General features: G+C 38.1%; 1 protein-coding gene across 3 annotated transcripts in view; it reads left to right on the forward strand.

Moving 5' to 3' along the window:
* The window catches only part of EFL1 (elongation factor like GTPase 1), a 160894-nt gene that overhangs the window by 70366 nt on the left and 76624 nt on the right, over positions 1 to 13904 (forward strand). The window lies entirely within an intron of this gene.

Raw genomic sequence — 13904 nt, forward strand, 5'->3', positions numbered from 1 at the left:
CGACAGAGTGCAGCCATACACTAAAAGCGGATCAAAAGAGTGTTCCGTTCTTTCAACAGAGCAGCCGGACTGCCCAGCTGCTCTCTCAACCAAACAGGCACCTGGGAGCAGATCAGGGCTGCCCATTGTTCTGTATGCCCTGTTGGTCGAGAATGCCCCTCAGCACATCCACACAGCTTTTTGTCAACAGAAACTGTTGACAGCCGTGTCATGGCTGAGAGGCAGAATGTTGCCAGCAAAAGTGCTGAGTTTTGTTGACAAACTGTCAACAAAACTTTTGTATGTGTACACTCCATGAGTTTTGTTGGCAAAACTTGCTAGTGTAAGCTTAGCCAATTTGTCTAGTGTCAGCTTCCAGCCATTGTATCGTGTTATATTTTTCTCTGTTCCCTAGGTAAGTATGTGTAGACTATAATGAGGTTAGCCCATAGCCTGCTCTTTGTTAAAATGGATAGAATGAGCTTGAGTCTGTAACTATTATGTATATTTTCTAATTCTTTAATCATTCACATGACTCTTCTCTGATTCCTCTGCAGTTTGTCAATATACCACTTGAATTGTAGACTCTAGAAACAGGGTCCTAACAGCAGCCACATCAATGCCAAATACAGAGGTGAAATAACTTCTCTACTACCACTTGAAATATTGCTGTTTATTCATCAAAGGATAGCATTAGCCCTTTAGGCTACAGAGTCACACTGGGAGTTCACATTCAACTGGTTATCTACATCCAAGCCACTGCTTTCTAGGATAGAGTTCCCTATCTTATAAATATGGCCTGCATCATTTGTTCTGGATGTATGCATTTGTTATGAATGTATACATTTACATTTAGCCATACTAAAACATATTATTTGCTTGTGCCTAGTTTGCCAAGAGATCTAGATTGTGCTGTTTTATTGATCTATCTTCACTTTTTCTCTCTCCCTTAATTCTTGTATCATCTGCTAATTGTATTGCTGAGAATTTTATATTTTCTTCCAGGTCATTGATTTAAATCTTAAATATTGCAACACCAAGAACTGATCCTTATTCATTTTCTATGGTTTTATTTTTTTAATCAAAATGTTCTGCAATATCAAATCACACAGTTTCTGAATTGGCTCAGTATATTACAACAGCGTTACAAAAAAGTTTTATCAGCCAAACTTGTAGGCTCATTTAAAAAAAACCTGCTTAGTTTAGCAGGATCTATATTCCATAAGGCCTCGTTGATTGACATTAATTGCATTACCCTCCTTTAGTTCTTCATGAATCTAGTCCCCTAACAGCTGCTCCATTTTCTTATCCAGAACTGATGTCAGACTCATAGGTCTGCAATTACCTGGGTCATTCTGTTTATCCTTTTTAAATATTTTCACAACACTAGTTTTCTTCCAGTCTTCTGGAGCTTGCCCACTGTTGAAGATCAATGAAAACAGTCCTACAGTGCCTCAGTCAGCTCTTTTAAAATTCATGAATTCAAATTATATAGATATGAAAAGGTTTAACTTTAACATTCTCCTGAGATATTAGTGGAATGGGAAGAGTGTTTTACATCACATCATCAGTCTGTTCACCACCCTCATCGCACCCCTACCCCAACAATAGGCAGAGAGAGAAGGCCTTGGCACATTTGAGTCAAAGCAGAGACTTGAACCTGGGGTTTCTCATGTCCTAGGTGAGTACCACAGCCATAATGCTACCTTTCTGAGGTGGAAGGCTTTCATGTGTTTCTGAAACATTTTGACAGGTCTCGTTTTTGTTCCGATGTAAAATGAAAGCAGATTTTGAAATATCTCTCCCCACCCCCCGACCCCCAAAACACCAAAAAGAAAAAAACAACACACCAGAAATCTTACTAGAAAACTAAGCCTTTAGAAATGCAAAAAGTTTAATTTGAGAATCATGAGCTAATGTCAACTGGATAGTAACTGTGTAAACAGTAACTCTCTTTTTAAAATATGATGCCAAGACATCTTTTACTTGAGATAAGTGTGGAATAAATTAGACTGGAGAATAATGATTTTTAAAAAAGAAAAACAATTACCCAGGAAACATCCTGATTCAGTGTGGTGTCTTGAATATTAACAGTTATTTTACCATGTGTTGTCATAGAATGGCTATGAAGCTAACTATTCTAGAAAGTGTATTTTTATTTAATCGTCTTGTGGCATTTGGGGCATTTGCAAACACAAGAGGGTTTTGCTGTGCCCTTCTCGCACTCTGAGAACTCATACACCTATTACCACATCTTATATGGAAGTATCATCTGACTCCGCACCATACTTGACCATTTTATGGTGGTCCTGTGGTCTGGTCAGAGGGCCAACAGACTTGACTGGCCCCTGAGCATGGTGGGGTGAGGGAGCTGGCTCCACACTCCTGCAGTGTACGGGGCCTTGGGCAGAAGGAGCCAGTGGTGGGTGCAGCCAGCCCTTAGTGCACCCAGAATGCACTGTTCTGGTCCTGCCAGCCCCAGAGAGCCCTGTGTCATACTCAGATTAAAAGGGCCTGGGACTCTGGCCACTGCCACTTCCTTGTGTTGGTGGGCTTGGGTGTGGTAATCAGTATACAAAAGAGGTCCCTCTCTTTTTGAGAGACAGCATGTGGAGAGGATAGCTATGCTATTTTTTCATTCCAGCTGCAAGAAGCAGCATGTTTGCTGAAAAGTTAATGCAGCTTGAGACTCTGTACATTATGATAATATAATGATAATATTACTGTAAATACAGAACACAGGAAACAATACAGAATATGTCTTTTAAATTACAGGAGGAATCAAACTGGGACTTAGATGAGGCTGCTCATACTTTTGATTTTTTTTCATCCTGATTGTTAGAGTTGGGCTAGTAGGTATCAGTTAATTTTTTTCAAGCTGTTTATGGTTGGCACTTTGTGCATAGTAGTGTATTGGTATCTAACTCACACCTTCGGAAAGCAATATATTGTCAACTCTTTCCTCAGAGTAATAAAGGAGATCCATGGTCCCTGGACTATATTCCAGTTGGATTATACATTAGGGTAGAAACAAAACACACCTTTAGGAAAATGCCATTACCGAATTTGCTAATTTACAGGAATTGTAGATTGTCCTTTTGTGCCTTTTCATGTACCCAGTAGTCCAGTTGGAGTCCCAGAGCATAATTACATAACTTTTGCACTCCTTTGTTGTTTTGCCTCTTATTGGGGAAGATGATACAAACATTAGTTTTAGGAATCAAAGCCTTCAGAAATGCTATGGAGCTCCCGAGGCAACTAACTGATGTCTGTGGTCACATCCAGCATTATTTGCAACGGCTATGGTTACACTGACCCGAATTGCCAGCAGCAGTATGCAAATGGGTGGTCTCAAAATGGCAAATGGGCATTCGTTTGCATAGATGCACACCATTAGAGAAAAAACAGTGTAAACGTGGTTCTGCCAGCGAACCTCGCCCTTTGTCGCCACCTCTTATGTCTGATTTTTTCCAGGTGTGTAAGAGGCAGCCGACAAAGTGGGGGTTTTGCTGGCAGAACCACATTTACACTGCTTTTTTTTTCTGCTGGCAGCAACCTCTGCCAGCAAGTGACTTTGTAAATCAGTGGCTATTGGCATTTTCAAGACTGCCTATTTGCATACTGCTGCTGGCAGTTTGGGTCATGTAACCATAGCCAAAGAGATGGTGGCCATCTTGCCTAGAGCTGTGGTCACCATCTCAACAAAAACAGAGGATGGTTATCTACGTATGTTGAGTTCTCTACTTCATCTTTGAGAATATCCCACCACTTTTGAGTATCTTGCCTGATTTTTTTCACCACTGGATGATTTCTGGCCCTGCCTGTTGTTGTTTATTAATATAGGATGATATGTTGCTGGGTGAGTTTAAGAGAGAAACTATTGCTTGCTGCTACAATAGTGTGACTTGTTACTGAACAAAGTTGTGTTTTGGACACTCATAACAGGCCAGGTGATTTTCTGATTCTTTCATATGGGTGTGTGATTTTTTTTCGAAATGTTCTGAAAACCTAACAGTTTATTCTTTAAATTGGTATTACGGGGTGGGGGCAGGGAATCCTATTAAAAGCAGAGCGTTAGAAGTCACTTCTATTTCCAGTTCTGCCACAGACTTTCCGTGGCAAGTCATTTGATCTTTCTGTGCCTCAGTTTCCACATGTAAAGCATACTCATCCTTGCTTCTCTCAGGTGACTGTTGCAAGACATAGTTGTTTTGTAAAGCATTTTAAACTCTGGAATTAAAAGCCATTTAGAATTGTGAATTACTAAGAAATCTGGAGTTTCAGTAATTATAGATTTACTTTACTGGATGGTTGGTTTTATTGTACATGATGTTATAGGCGGTACTCGGAGTGAGATAGAGTAATATGGCTGTGTTCGCCGCAGGGTGTCTAATGAGCATTTTATCCCTTTTGGATTTTTTCTAATGATTTGGGAGCTTTTCATTAGTAGCTTCTGCTTAGAGCAAAGAGCATCTGCAAGCAGTGATGCCATTTTAAAGGTCCAGAAAGGCTTTCCAGGATCAGTGCCAATAAGCAAGCATTACTACCTTCTCTGAAAGCCCTAGGAACAGCCTTGCTGTTACACTATCCTTTTATTTCGGTGCAAACATTTGGTAGGCGAATTTTGCACTCTGAATTGGTAATGTGATTGTAAAAAGTAGCCAGCTTGAAGTGATTCTGGCTGAATGGAGTATCTTGACTCAGGCTAGATTAATGAACACATGAGGGCACTCTTTCTCAAGAAAGTTATTGAAGGGAGGCGAAAACAGTAAATGAAACAAAGAAAACTGGAACCTTTGTCTTTATTTCTATAATGTTGGCGATTTTGCTAGTAGGTTCGTGCTGATTACAAAAACAAGAAGCACAGTATTTTGAAGTAGTGTATAACATTAACAATATTACTAGGTTAAAGATACATAACTGAGTAAAATTTGGTTTTGAATGGGCTGTATCCCTGTTAGTTATTAGGGGTATCTAGTATCTTTCTGTGTCTGTTAGCCTCCTACATGAGTGTTTTATAAATGTCATGAAACACTAAGTTGTCAAATCGCAATGTGTTTGCATCACTATTTTGAACCAAAGGCATAATTATAAACACATTTTTTAATCCAGATTGGCGTCTTCCCAGTACTTTATATTAATGTCATTATTTGTCTCAGTTGTATATTTCAAGTGCAGAGTCCTTGGTCATTTTTCAATTATTATTGTTCTTTGGTTGCTGATAGTTTCAACAAGTACTTGTTGCCTATTGGGCATTGTAGCATAGTGCATTGCTAATAAACTGGTATCCAGTGCAATTAGAAATACAATTATGCTTATCACTTATTAAATGTATACTTCCAAGCAATTATCCATTTGCTTCCGCCAGTGCCACATGTTATTGTATTGATAACCTAATTTCAAAGGGTTTTATTTTATCGTCTCGACAGCAAAATGAAGAAACAAGTGCTTTTTTAGCCTTGAGGTTGTACCTAATGTTGACATAATACTTGAATATAAAACATCAGAGAGGAACTTGAGCTTTCATTTTAACACACACACACACACACACACACACACACACACACACACACAGAGATATATAGATATAGGTAACCTTTCATACATGAGCCAGGTGGAATCTGTGTGCAGACAGCTCCAGTGCTCCACAGCTCTGAGCTTTTCCTAACAGCAGCATAGTGAAAACTGTCTGGGCTTGCCACTGTTCACTGTCGTTATTTATGTGCATCTGGGCAGCACTGAAACTAACAAGAGTCAGCTCAATTTCATACTATTGCTGCTTAAGAAAGCTGGCAGCAGAGACCGACACTGTAGCTATTACAGTGGAGAGGAGGACCCAAAAATTAGACTTAGGAGAGGTTAGAGTAGCAGATGCTCCCTCTGCCTTCCTTGCAGCAGCAAGAGGAGGTTTAGAGATTTGGGCCTTTATATTTCTCAGACTCCTGATAGTCAAAAAAGCCCTTGAAATTTCAATACCTGTGTTGATTATAGGTCTAGTTCTTTGGTTCTAACTGTTACAAAATATATCAAAGCCTTTTGCTATTTACTGCCTGATTGGGTGAGAGTGAGTGGTTTTTATATGTTTTATATATTTGTGGTCTTTTCCTTTATATGATAGTAATTTCCTTTGGCTAATGCTAAGCATACTATTGTTGACTTTACTTCTCAGTCTGAAAATTAAATAACAAGTATCCTCAAATACAAAACGGGAGATCATCTGTACACGAAGTGTATATAATATGCATCTTATTTTTCCACAGCACTGAATTCTAAAACTAGTGCATATCCTATAGCACAAGAGCATGAGGAGTATGACTATCACTAGCATAAAGTGAAAATAGTACAAGAAACTTATGATAAGATTTTTTTTCAAAAGTATTCAGCATTTGCCTAACTCTGTTTCCATTGAAATCAAATGGGAGTATTATAATTGACTTTGGTGAAAGCATAGTTGGGCCAGTGCTCAGTGTTTTGAAAATCCCACCCTTAGTTTCTAAAGCGGTATGTAAAATTCTTCCTTGAGACGTACAGATTATTTCATTTTTGAATTTGTTTAGAATGGCATGAATTATTATAGTTTTCTTTAAAGCACTTCCTTCATTCCGTTGCATTATGATATAAGTTATATCTGATTCCTGTTCAATATATTTTACATGCAAGAAAAAATTAGGATGACTAGCTGAATAATTTTCTACTGAAACTTCAAGGCTGGAAGGGTATCTGCCAAATGGTGGCAGTTGATTTAGGCATTAATCTGTGTTGCAAAAGATGAGGTAGGTAATCTAGCAGGTCATTCCTATCTTTGACTATCATAATTTGCTGTGTCTGGTCCACACCAAGACCTTAGGGCATGTATACAGAATGATTCTAGCTGTTGGCGTCATTGTATTGTCTAGGCCTGCTCTGACCAGCACTAAATTACCTGGGCAAGCACAAACACACTTGAATGAACACGGACAATGTGTGCATCTCTGTTTCCATTTCTGCTTCTTCCCTTGTTGTCAGTGGGAAAGCTGCATCCAATGGTAGCAGTGGTGGGTGTATTTAAGAAAAAAATATATCTGGTAGTTACTTGGTGAACAGCGTTAAAACAATGTGAGCCTGTGCAGTCTTAAAACTTTATTTTGAATCCTGGGTTAATCCTAGTTACGAAGAAGAGCATTAAAAAGTAAACAGAAATTCCATATCTTTGTACTTGACCAAAAGCAGGAAGGTATTATGTGGCATATTTTTCCATCATGACTTAATAGACGTAGTTAATAGTGAGAAAATACAGAAGCAAGCTACAGACTACAAAAACAAAGGAACAGAAACTGGCTAATTTTGTTTTTTTTTTTCAGATGTATGCTTGTGTAGTCCTTGGTTTAGCTTCTTCATATACTTTCCCTAAAATACACATCGGGCAGGCCTACATTAAAGGAGAAAGTTGAATTAAGGTATGCAACTCCTGCTACATTAGTTATGTAGACGAAGTTGGCGTAACTTAATTTGGGTGCCTACACTGTTTCTACTCTGAGTTCTCTCCTGTCAACTTCCCTTATTCCTTGTGAGGGGCAGGAATATCAGCACCAACTGGGGTGTCATGTGAGTTTGATTTAGTGCATCCATATCTGGTGCACTAAATTGAACTCTGGAAGATTGACCAAGGGAGCACTGATCTTCCTCAGAGTGAAGACATGCCCGTGGAAACCTCATTATAATTAACTATTTTAATCATTTAATATGTACCTTTAGTCATTGGCTAGTTTAATTAAATTAAAGTCGGGTTCAGAAGTACTTATTTTAAAGACGATGGGTCACTACTGAAAAACAAAATAAATTACTACATAAGGTTTTTTTTGTTTACAAGCTCAAATGCAGCTTTTGGAAGAATCCCCAGGGAAAATTGGTTTTGACAAACACCATACAGTAAAGATGGGAGAATAGTGTAAGAAAGTGAGTTTAAACAAAACCTTACCAAAGCTATCCTGAGAATGTTCAGATTACTTGGCCAGTCAGTTACAAATACAGGATGTAAATTTAGATGGTTTTTTGTAGTGGCTCTCAAAAGTCCATATAGTTAGCAGCGGATCTCTTAAACATTGAAATTCCCATGATGACTCATGGTTTTTAGTAATTGAAGGAAATCATCATTAATATTTGAGCAGAAGTAAACAGTGCTTGTTGCCTTGTATTTAAAATTTCTTCTGAGCCTAGGCAACTAATTTTATGCTGATTATGTATTCTAAATGCTCACATGTATTATAGAAGTCATTGTCACTGATTTCAATAATTTTGACAGTGAAAATAGAGTAGTTTACAGAGTTGTCTGCCTAGAAATGACTGTAACTCCTGTTAAAGCAAAAAAATGCTAATTGAAGCCATCCTGCATGTAGAGAAGAGGCTCAATACAATGCAGTCTTGACTGGATTTAAACTACTTTGCTATTTCAAACTGTTCCATGCCAAAGAGTCATTTAAAGGCATACTCCTTAGAGCGTATGAAAATTGTATCCTAAATATGCATGTGAAATATTATTAGTATTCTGGATTCAATAATATCACTTGGTTTTTCTTGGAGTGAAATGTTAGTACGTCTGTCCAATAAATGATAGTTTGCTATATAGCCATGTGTTTACAACATGCTTGTGATGTAGTTCTGAAGGTTTCCATCTGACTTATCTTAGAAATTTGAAACTTGCAGGACTATATAGCTGCAGTGCATTTATCTGTGATTAATGAACCTCACTTATTTCAGCTCTGGATTCAAGGGCATCAGCTAGAAGCTCATATGTAACTATGTCCTGCCTGCTGGTACAGCTGAGAAATATTGCATGATGAATTGGGAGACCTCAATTTGGTGAGGAACTTGGATTTTCAGGCCCTAGAGTAAGCAGGTTAAGCATGTGTAATCTGAGGAACTAGTGTACAATGTTCAGTTTTGAGCACAGATGCATATAACTGATTTAATAAGGATTCCCCTCTAAGTTAGATAGCTGGGTCTTCCTGGGAGAGAGGCATTAGGATTGTTTTCCTTCTTTTAAAATAACCTACGAAGCTGGACAGTTTCCTTTGCAGAGGTATTTTGCTGTGAATATTTGCCTTAAAAAACTTCCTTAGAGCTGTCTGAAGAAGTATTTCTGGACTTTTCCTTTGTTACTTAGGACTAAATGTCTACTCTTATTCAAAATCTAAACAGTCTATAGATATGCCAGATATAGATACAAAATAAGATCCAGGTGTTTAAACAGTAGTAGTACAGGTTGAAACTCCTAAATCCTGAGTTCTCTGGTCCTGCAACATTCCTTGTCCAGTAGGATGAAGGATGTTACTGGACCAGAGAGCTGGGCAAGAGGGTGCAGCCTGCATCCTCTGGCAGCCCTGGGCAGAGGGGCTGCAGCGGTGCCCACGTAACCCCAACAACCCCTGTGGGAGGGCAGGCACTCAGGTCTGGAGCTTCAGTCCACCAGCAGCCCCATGGGCCTGGAGCTGGCTTTCCACTGTCAGGCTGGGGCCGGAGCTGTCTTTCCCTGCAGCCCCATGGAGCAGTCCCAGCGTGGGAATGAGCCAGCTTCTCCTGGCAGCCCCAGGGCAGAGGTAAGGGAGCCAGCCCAGTGGTGGGAGGTGGGGTGGGGGTAGCATGGGGGCCATAGCAGGGAACCTTCCCTTGTCTGGCAAATTCTCTTGTCTGGGGCCAGTCAGGTCCCGACCATGCTAGACAGGGGAGGAGGAAGCTGTTGTAGTAGTAATGATCATGGTTTTGTTCCTGCTTCAGTATAAGTTGAAGGTCTTTGCAGGGAAGTTTTGAAGAGCAAGGGATATGTGGAGTGTGTAATGGGATATTTGAAGCCTTGATGCAATTATTTATGTCTTAAAATTAGGTTATCACAAGTACGTTGCTGAATCAGGACCTATTTGCTCAGTATTTTCTATAAATTATTCTTAATAGGTTGTTAGCAAACAGGGTTAAATGCAGTATCCAATTTGTGAGATTCAAGCTATGCTGTTTTAGTTTTAATTGGACAAATAGTATTGTTTCTTTCCAGAAGAGCTGATTTTCAATCTTATGCATGTTTTCAGTTTAGCTGCTTGCCTGGATAGGTGTAAAATCTTTTTTCAGTGAATATTTTTGTGTGTTTGCTGTTTCTGTGAATATTTCTGCTTACAAACCCATTTGGCAGAAGTAGCCTGGAAAATGAACACACAAGAAGTATGACCACAGGAAATCTAGTTTTTCAAATGAAAAATATTTGCAGAATATTTGAAGTATTTGCCCAACCATATTCCACAGTAACCACTCTCTGTTGTACCCACCTCCCCTTTACATACATGTGCATCCTCCCATAGTAGATTCATGTGTATCTGACATCCAGGTGAACATAATGATTTTAACTCAACCCTACTGCACTTGAGTCATTAACCTTCATTTTTTTCAGTGAGAGTGGCACATTTGGAGAAAAAAACACACGCATCGAGAGTTCCAGTGTTTTTTGAATAAAATAGAACAAACCAGTTAAAATGATAAAGTTATTGTATCCATTTCATATGCAGCAGGTTAAATTGTGCTTTAATACCAATATGTGAGTGTTTAATAATGGCTTTTTAAAATTTAATTGAATAAAAAATTGTACGAGTACATATGTTTTCCTTTTTATTTTAATTTTAAACTAGCCATCTAAATTCAGCTTGTTATATAATAGTGATGGTTATTCCAAACCCTTACTGACGGATGATTAGGTTGGAGCTACGATATGAAAGCGGTACATGGAATAAAGGCACATTTCTGAATTTTAAATTAATGACGAAACTCAGCTCTGGTGTACTGTGGTTGAACTCAGTGGATCCAAACAATGGAATGAATTTGGACCTATGCATCTTAAAAAGATAGCTTCGAGAGACATGAAACTGAATCATAGAATGCCTGAAATGGCAGGAACCTTGAGATGTTGTCAAGTCCAGTCTCAAGCATCCATGGCAGGACCAAACACCATCTAGACCACCATCCCTGACAGATATTTGTCTAACCTGCTCTTTAAATATATCCAAAGATGGAGGTTCTATGCAGAAAGCTATCAGATTGGTTTGACATGATTTGTTCTTTACAGATCCATGCTGTTACTTACCAGCTCCTGTCTTCCAGTTGTTTTTAAATAGATCCCTTAATTATTTGCCCCATTATCTTTCCTGGCACAGATGTTAAGCTGAGTGTGGTTTCCTGGGTTGTCCTTACTTCTCTTTTTATAGAGGGGTACTGTGTTTGCCCTTTTGCAGTCTTCTGGAATCTCTCCAGTCTTCCATGACTTTTCCAAGATAATAGGTAATGGCTCAGATACCACCTCAGTCAGCTCCTTGAGTACTCTTGGATGCATTTCATCTAGCCCTAGTGACTTGACAACATCTAACTTTTCTAAGTAATTTTAACTTGTTCATTTCCTATTTTAACTTCTAAACCTATCTCATTTTCTTCAGCTTTCACCGTGGAGAAAATGATATAGTTTCAAAAGTTAAATAGGAAATGGGAAATCGCTTTCATTTTGCTAGGTATTCAGTTGCCACCAACCTTCCTGGTAAAAACCAAAACAAAGAAGGCATTAAGAACTTCTGCCATTTGCACATTTGTTGTTATTGTTTTTCCCTCCTTCTTTGAGGGAGTGGACCTACCCTGTCCTTAGTCTTCCTCTTGCATATAATATGATTGTAGAATGTTTTCTTGTTGTCCTTTATGTCATCGAAATAGGACACCATAAATCTACTTTATTTATCATAAATATGTTAATGTTGCAGAAAGAAAATTCTTGAAAACTAGAATTCCTCTTCCGCTCTACATTTAGCAGATTATAAAAAATGCAACTTTTTCTAGACATATTTTAGAAGTTCTTTTTATTTTAATCAGATGGTGACATCTTTAGACTGCAGATTACCTTTGTAATCAGCTACTGCTGCTGCATTTGTTCCTTAGCACATATGGCTCAATTTCTATAAGAGGAAGTATAGCCTTAACTTTCATTGAAAAAATCATCAGGTGATATATAATAAGTGGCTGTAACATGTAAATATCTACTATATTAGAAATCCTGGCTTAGTTCATTATTTTTTAGGTTTATTTCCCTGCTACACTGAATAACCCAGAGAGAGAAACCGCATACTTATTTAATGCTTGTCAGCAGAGATGTTTAGTAAGACATGGGAATGAAAAGACAGAATTCAGAGTGAAGAATTCCTTTGATTAGACCCTGGAATTGATCAATTCAAATAGCCTGTGGTCTCTACATCTCTCTAAGATGTAACCAAATCTTCGTCTTTAGACTCCTCCTCTCCTCCCCTTCACATATTGGCCTCTCTTCTGCCCTCAAGTTACTGCATGTTAATGAGATATAGTATGAAATCATTTTGAGCCAATTACACCTTAGCAAATTTGAATACTTTCTCCACTTAAAATATTTATGTATTTTAAACTACTAATTGATAAGGGTCATTCCCTTGAATCCTTTTAAATTCTTCTGTAAGAGTTCCTACCTTAGCCATTGTAACTGATAGAGAAGCATCATACATGCTTTCAGACCCTCATGTGAAAAAATGTGTTTTTTTTTAAATGTTTATCTTGGGTAATAGGTTTAGCATTCATATGTGGGACATTGTTGTAATGTGGTTGCATAATGCCTCTGTCTACTTCAGCATTTTAACTAACCACAAAAGCCATTTATTGCTTTGCTTACTTCTTCATAATTTTCATTATCCTCTCTTACCACCATTTCTAACATTTGCTGAAGGAGCTGCAACAGAAAACAAAATAATATATTTGCTACTCATTTTGGGTTCCTTTCTGCAGCTAATCCTGATGTTTGCGAGCACAGAGGTGAGATGATTGAGAATCCTGTTTGTTAGAAGTGTAAGGTATAAGTCAAAAGGTTTAGATAAAAGGCTACATTTAATTATATATTTTTGAAGTATTTTGCTGAGATTTCCATTTTGTTTCATGCGGCATGGTAAATTGCAAAAGTGTTTTTGAGGGTTGTTTTGGCCTGAAGAAGTGTGTGAGTCATAAAGTTGGCTTTGTCTGGTTTGTGAACTGTGGGGGGAGTTAAGGCAGAGCTATATTTAGGAATATCAAGTGATGTCAAACTCTGTGGAACACTGCAAAAATCGGCAATGTTAAAGGGACACCATCAGACAGCTTAGACCCCAGATTTAGACTTTGTGTGGGTGTGCTATTAAAGAAGAAGAAATTACAAAAGCTAATAGAAATGTTTTCATGAAATGAAAACGAAATCCAAACAAAAATGGTTTTAGTTGAAACATTTTGCTGTAGAAGCCAGAGCCCAAATAATATAACTAACAGCCAAGTGTAAACAAAGTTGAAATTAACTATTTTGGTTCCATGGAAATGAAACTGGAAACAGCAAATTACATTAATATACTTGACAAATAATGTTTTATTTATTTATGTTTGTTAAAGGTAAAGGAATTTCTTTTTTTAATGAAGACCTCTCTCTTTACACAAGCTTTTAGGCAAGAAAGGACATAAAGTCTAAGGTTTGGTAGGAAGATTGTATTTTTGGCTTTTTGGCCTAAGAGGAGGAACAGCTGCTGGCTTTACTTTTAATTTGATTTTATTTTACATTTTTGGCAAAGGTATCTGGCACCAACCATACGAGCTTTTCTCTCTCTGTATAATATAAATTTAAATACATGCAGTCCTTTCTCACTCAGTCTACTTCTCTCTGTTGTGATGTGCTATGGATCTGGATGTAATTCAAACAAGTGACTTCAAAATGAAGGGCTTCAAGTCTCATTAAGGCTGTAGTTCTGCTATAGGAGTTAAGGACTATAACTTGTGGGGCACTTCTTTGGTTTTTCTGTGTTATGGTGCTTGGATTTATTGTTAGTGTAAATTGTTCAAGCAATTTAACTGTGAATTTTGTGTACTGTCAGCTTTCGATTCTAGCC

The sequence above is a fragment of the Carettochelys insculpta genome, chromosome 12, assembly GCF_033958435.1.
Source record: "Carettochelys insculpta isolate YL-2023 chromosome 12, ASM3395843v1, whole genome shotgun sequence".
NCBI classification, from domain to species: Eukaryota; Metazoa; Chordata; order Testudines; family Carettochelyidae; genus Carettochelys; species Carettochelys insculpta.